Source organism: Lactuca virosa, chromosome 3, assembly GCF_052849685.1.
Source record: "Lactuca virosa cultivar CGN04683 chromosome 3, Lactuca_virosa_CGN04683_v6, whole genome shotgun sequence".
NCBI classification, from domain to species: domain Eukaryota; kingdom Viridiplantae; phylum Streptophyta; class Magnoliopsida; order Asterales; family Asteraceae; genus Lactuca; species Lactuca virosa.
In genome coordinates, this window is record NC_136428.1 from 89,609,935 (window position 1) to 89,615,665 (window position 5,731).

Here is a 5,731-nt window from a genome sequence, read left to right on the forward strand (position 1 = left end):
ATATTCGTTTACTAGTTAGTGAAAGACAACTAGAACTCCTAAAAGCACATAGCAAGCAGCATTCGGGCATTGAGTCCACATAATCAAGTATATACTACTCTGGCTATCATACTGACTGATTTGTACTAGCATACAATGCTAAGCTCATACTATCAGGCATAACCTAAACAAGCTATCCTACTACTGTCTACTCAGTACTAGCATGTAATTCTCATAAAGCTGCAACACATAAAGCAGGCACATAAGGCATCATTCCTAAATCCTTAGTCCTATTCTAGCATGTTGTTCTACTGAAACTGAAACTGATAATCATAACATAAACTTGTATGGGTACTTTGGGGAAAACTTACTTGAGCTCGGCCGGTCGCGCACATCACACACTTCGTTCTTTCTCAAAACTCTTTTACTTATCCTTTAGAAATTCATTTCTTTATAAAAATCTTTTAATCCCTCGATTTGAGTCCAGACACCCCCGAAGGTGTGTCCGAATCTCTCAAACCAAGGCTCTGATACCAACTTGTAACGTCCCAAAAATACAGGCCAAAAACTTTATTTTTAAATCAATACTTTGGAAAACATTTGTGAATAAACATCATCCAATCATATCATTTCATAAAAACATATCTCGTGTCTGAAAGCCAAATCATAAAAATATAATAATGTCAGAGTACAATCCCAGAACATCTCATAATGAGGAAAACCAATGCGTGTGTGTATGATGTGCCGCTACCGCGCCAGCTCTTTCCCCTTCGATGAAGAGGTACCTGAAAACAAAACTGTAAACTGTAAGCACAAAGCTTAGTGAGTTCCCCCATCGTCCACATACCATACAATCATATAGCATACATACTGACAGGCATTTCTGGGGTGCCCGACCTACCCGGTACGACCATTCTGGGGTGCCGACCTACCCATACGGCCATTCTGGGGTGCCGTCCTATCCGTGTCAAGCCATTATGGGGTGCTGACCTACCCATGTCGAGCCATTCTGGGGTGCTGACTACTCTTCGGTCCTAACAACCGAACCTCGGGGACTATTTCACCCCTACTACTACTGTCACATATATCATAGCATAATCTACTGTCAGACATATCTGGGGTGTCTGACCTACCCTTCGGTCCTAACAACCGAATCTCGGGGACTATTCCCCCTCCTACTACCTCTATCTCAAATAACATATCATGCTAGCAGCTAAACATATCATATCATACTGTTAGGCATATCTGGGGTGCCTAACCTACCCTTCGGTCCTAACAACCGAACTCTATCACTATCACATATCATATCACGCTAGCATATAACATAACAGGTAGTAGCAACACAGATGAATATCACAAAGACAAACATCTATCATACGATCCCTACTGGTGGGCCGGCACTGTGGCCGTAGACCCACCGCTACTGGAAGGTAACTCACCTCGTACAAGTAGTCGCTGATAATCCGTGCGGGAAACCTCCGTCCGCTGCTGCTCTGGAAATCCTCCGGCTACAACCCCACAATACTCAGTTAGAAACTGATCTCTATACTTAGGGTAAAATGACCATTTTACCCCCAACCAAGTCAAGTCAAAGTCAAAGTCAAAGTCAACTTCCAGTTGACCCGACTCGCCGAGTTGGGCCGTCAACTCGTCGAGTCCCCCACTCTCTACTCGTCCTCATCCGTGCACCTACTCGTCGAGTTGAGCCGTCAACTCGACGAGTTCCTCTCCCATTCGAACTCCACATGAAAACTCATCCGACACGCCGAGTTGATGAACAACTCGTCGTGTTCACCTTCATCTGATGAACACCTTCTGTCCTCAACTCGCTGAGTTGATGAACAACTCGTCGAGTTCTAAGGACATTGCCTTGGACTCGCCGAGTACGTTCATGCACTCGCCGAGTCCCATGAATTTCCAGCACAATGGCTTAGTCCAGAACGTTGGGTCACCCCCTGTGACCTTCCTGAAACCTTTCTACACTCAACTGGGTCCTTATGACCCTCAACTGATATGGACAGGACCATGCACTCGCCGAGTCCCATGAACGGACTCGCCGAGTTGGTCACCACCTTTCACTAAATCTTCGATTTCCGATGTACAGCTCTTGATCAAAAGATAGATCTATGCTTCTACAATCGATCTAGCACGTAAAGTTACAACCTTTACGTGCTTGCATGGGACTTTGAGTTCAAAAGGACATAAAACAAGCTCCTAGGGTGCATGGGACCTTTTATGGGTGCAAAAGCCCCTCACATCTGCTTAGGGACTCTTTAAATGATGCGATTCAGAAGCTCAAACCCCCAACCACGTTTGCAAACATGGTTGGCTACCAAAATGGCTCATAAAAGCCCTAAATCTTCCCAAAGAGGGATCTAACAAATGCAAGAGCAAGGTATAGACTTTATACCTTCTGAAGACTGCAAATGATGCTCACAACTAAATCCCTCAAGCCTCCTCTTGATCCTTCAAGCTTTTCCTTCTTCCTTGAACCACAAAATCACCAAGATCACTCCAAATGCCTTAAAATTCCTCAATAACGGCTAGGGTTTGCTATGGGGGTCTTCTGGGAGTAAATGGGACGAAGGAGGTCGAGTTAAGTTGTTTAAATAGGGTGCACACCCCTGGATTAGGGTTTTTGTCCAAACAGGGTCTACTCGCCGAGTCCGGGAACCGACTCGGCGAGTCCATCACTTAAGACCCGCGATCTTTCTCGCTGCTACTCGGCGAGTTAGTCCTTCGACTCGCCGAGTTCAAGGCCAAAAATGCAAATTATTAAAAGATTAAATGAAAGGATACGTACCAAGAACCAGGTGCTACAGTACAAGAACAACTATTGAACAAGAATGTGAAAATGAATATTATCCATATAAATCATATCTAATTAGATACATATAATCTCATATAATTAAGCACACAAGAACAACAACTGAATCGAAAACGCGAAAATAAATATTTTCCATCACCAACCACCACCCGCCATCACCATCACCACCCACCATCATCACCACCCAACCAGCACCACCCGCCACCACCACCCACCTCCACCACCCATACCCACCCACCACCCACCAAAACCACAACCCATCACCATCACCACCACTTACAACCACCCACCACCACCCATCGTGTATTAAATCACATGTGATTATATGTATTAATCACATATGATTTATATGGACAATATTTGTTTTCACGTGTTGATTCAATAGTTGTTATTGTGTATTTAATCACATGTGATTATATATATTTAATCACATATGATTCATATGGAAAATATTTATTCTTGCGTCGATTCAATAATTGTTCTAATATATTTAATCACATGTGATTATATGTATTTAATTACATATGATTTATGTGGACAAGATTCATTATTTCTTTCTCAATTCAATAGTTGTACTCATGTACTTAATCATATGTGATTATATGTATCAAATCGGATATGATTTATATTGATAATATTCATGATTCAATATTTTTTCTTATGTATTTAATCATATGTGATTACATACATTATACATATAATCACATGTGATTAAATACAACAACTATGAATCGAGAACGAGAAAATGAAACTTGCCCACATAAATCATATGTGATTAGATATGTATAATCACATATGATTAAATACAACAATTATTGAATCCATAATGCTAAAATGAAACTTGTCCGTATAAATCATATGTGATTAGATACAAATAATCACATATGATTATATGTATATAATCATATATGATTTATGTGGACAAAATTTATGTACTCAATTCTATATATGTGCTCATGTACTTAATCATATATGATTATTATATGTATCTAATCACAAACGATTTATATGGACAAGATTCATTTTCGTATTTTCTATTCAATAATTTTTCTCATGTATTTATTAATATATGATTATATGTATTTAATCACATATGATTTATATGGACAATATTCTTTTTTGTCCATATAAATCATATGTGACTAGTACATATAACCAAATGTGATTAGATATATTTAATCACATATGATTAATGATGAGAAACAACAATAGTTGAATCGAGAACATGATAACGAATCTTGTCCACATAAATCATATGTGATTAGATACATATAATCACATGTGATTATATGTATATAATCACAGATGATTTATATAGAAAATATTTTTTCCAAAATAAAATCGTTTGTGATTATATACATATAATCACATGTAATTAAATGTATTTAATCACATATGATTAAAATGGATAAAGAACAATTATTGAATCGAGAACACGAAGATGAATCTTGTCCTGATAAATCACATATGATTATATATAATCATATGTGATTATATGTATCCAATCACATATGATTTATATAAACAATATTAATTTTTGCATTTTCAATTCAATAGTTGATCTCGTGTGCGTACTCACATATGATTATATGTAGTTGATCACATAAGATTATGCAAAAAACATTTTTTTCGCGTTCTTAATACAATTGTTGTTCTCATGTATATAATAACATGTGATTATATGTATCTAATTACATATGATTTATACAGATAATATTTTTTTTCCGTATAAATCATATGTTGTAAGTCCCCAAATCTGCTTGTGTATCAATCAGATCCAATTGATGGTGCGGAATCCCAATCAATTGGATGATATCAGATCAAATAGAAGAGAAGGAGAAGAAGCATTAAGATGAATCTAATGATGTATTCAATATGAATGATGCTCCTTACAATAGATTCTCTCACACACACTTCTTCTCTCTTGTTTCTCTCTCTACAATATGCTCCTCTCCAATCACTCTCTTTCTGGTCGTACACTCCTCACCCTATATATATGATACATGGGCCACCAGCAGCACACGAGTGTACAGTTGCACACGCGTGTGCGGCCGTACACAGGGTGTGCGGCCGCACACACATGTGCAGCCGTATACAGCCACAAAATTACAGAAAAATATATTTTCTTAGAAAAGCAAAGTATAAACCATATTTTTGACCCAACATATGTGATTAGATGTATATAATCACATTTGGTAATATGCATTTAGTCACGTATTATTAAAGTTAACCAAGAACAATTATTGAATCTAGAACGTGAAAATGAATCTTATTAACATAAATCATTTGTCATTAGATACATTTTTGCGTTCTTGATTCAATAGTTACTCTCATATATTTAATCGTATGTGATTATATATATTTAATCACATATTATTTATATGGACAAGATTCATTTTTGTGTTCACGATTCAATATTTATTATCGTGTATTTAATAACATCATATGTATCAAATCACATATGATTTATATGGATAATTTTTTTTTACATCCTCGATTCAATAATTTTTTTCATGTATTTAAAAACATATGATTAATATGGAAAAGATTTGTTTTTGCGTTTTCTTTTGAATAGTTGTTTTTATATATTTAATCATGTAACTATGTTTATTTAATCACATTTGTTGTGTATTTAATCACAATTGACTATATTTATTTAAAAAATATATTTAAATGATATATCTTTTGTACATACAAAATATTTTAAAAAATTATTTTCTATTCATAAATTACGTTTTTATGAACTAATACACTTTTTAATATATAAAATTTTATTTGTTTTATTTACTTTTTTAAATTTAAATAACTCCAACAGTTAAATTTAAACCCATGAGAAAAAGCCCCAAACTTATTCTCAGCCCAAATTAAATTTAACCTAAATCTTGGAAAAGTCATAGTGAATCTAACCTCATCTAAATTCACGTG

The 5,731-nt window shown here is 36.0% G+C and overlaps 1 long non-coding RNA gene across 1 annotated transcript; it reads right to left on the reverse strand.

The window, feature by feature from the left end:
* Window positions 1-637: 637 nt before the first annotated feature.
* Window positions 638-2,961, reverse strand: LOC145162471 (uncharacterized). Its single transcript, XR_013739121.1, has 3 exons — window positions 2,390-2,961; window positions 1,419-1,487; window positions 638-764 (listed from the first exon to the last, which is right to left on the reverse strand). It is a non-coding gene; the product is annotated as an uncharacterized LOC145162471 (long non-coding RNA).
* Window positions 2,962-5,731: the final 2,770 nt, after the last annotated feature.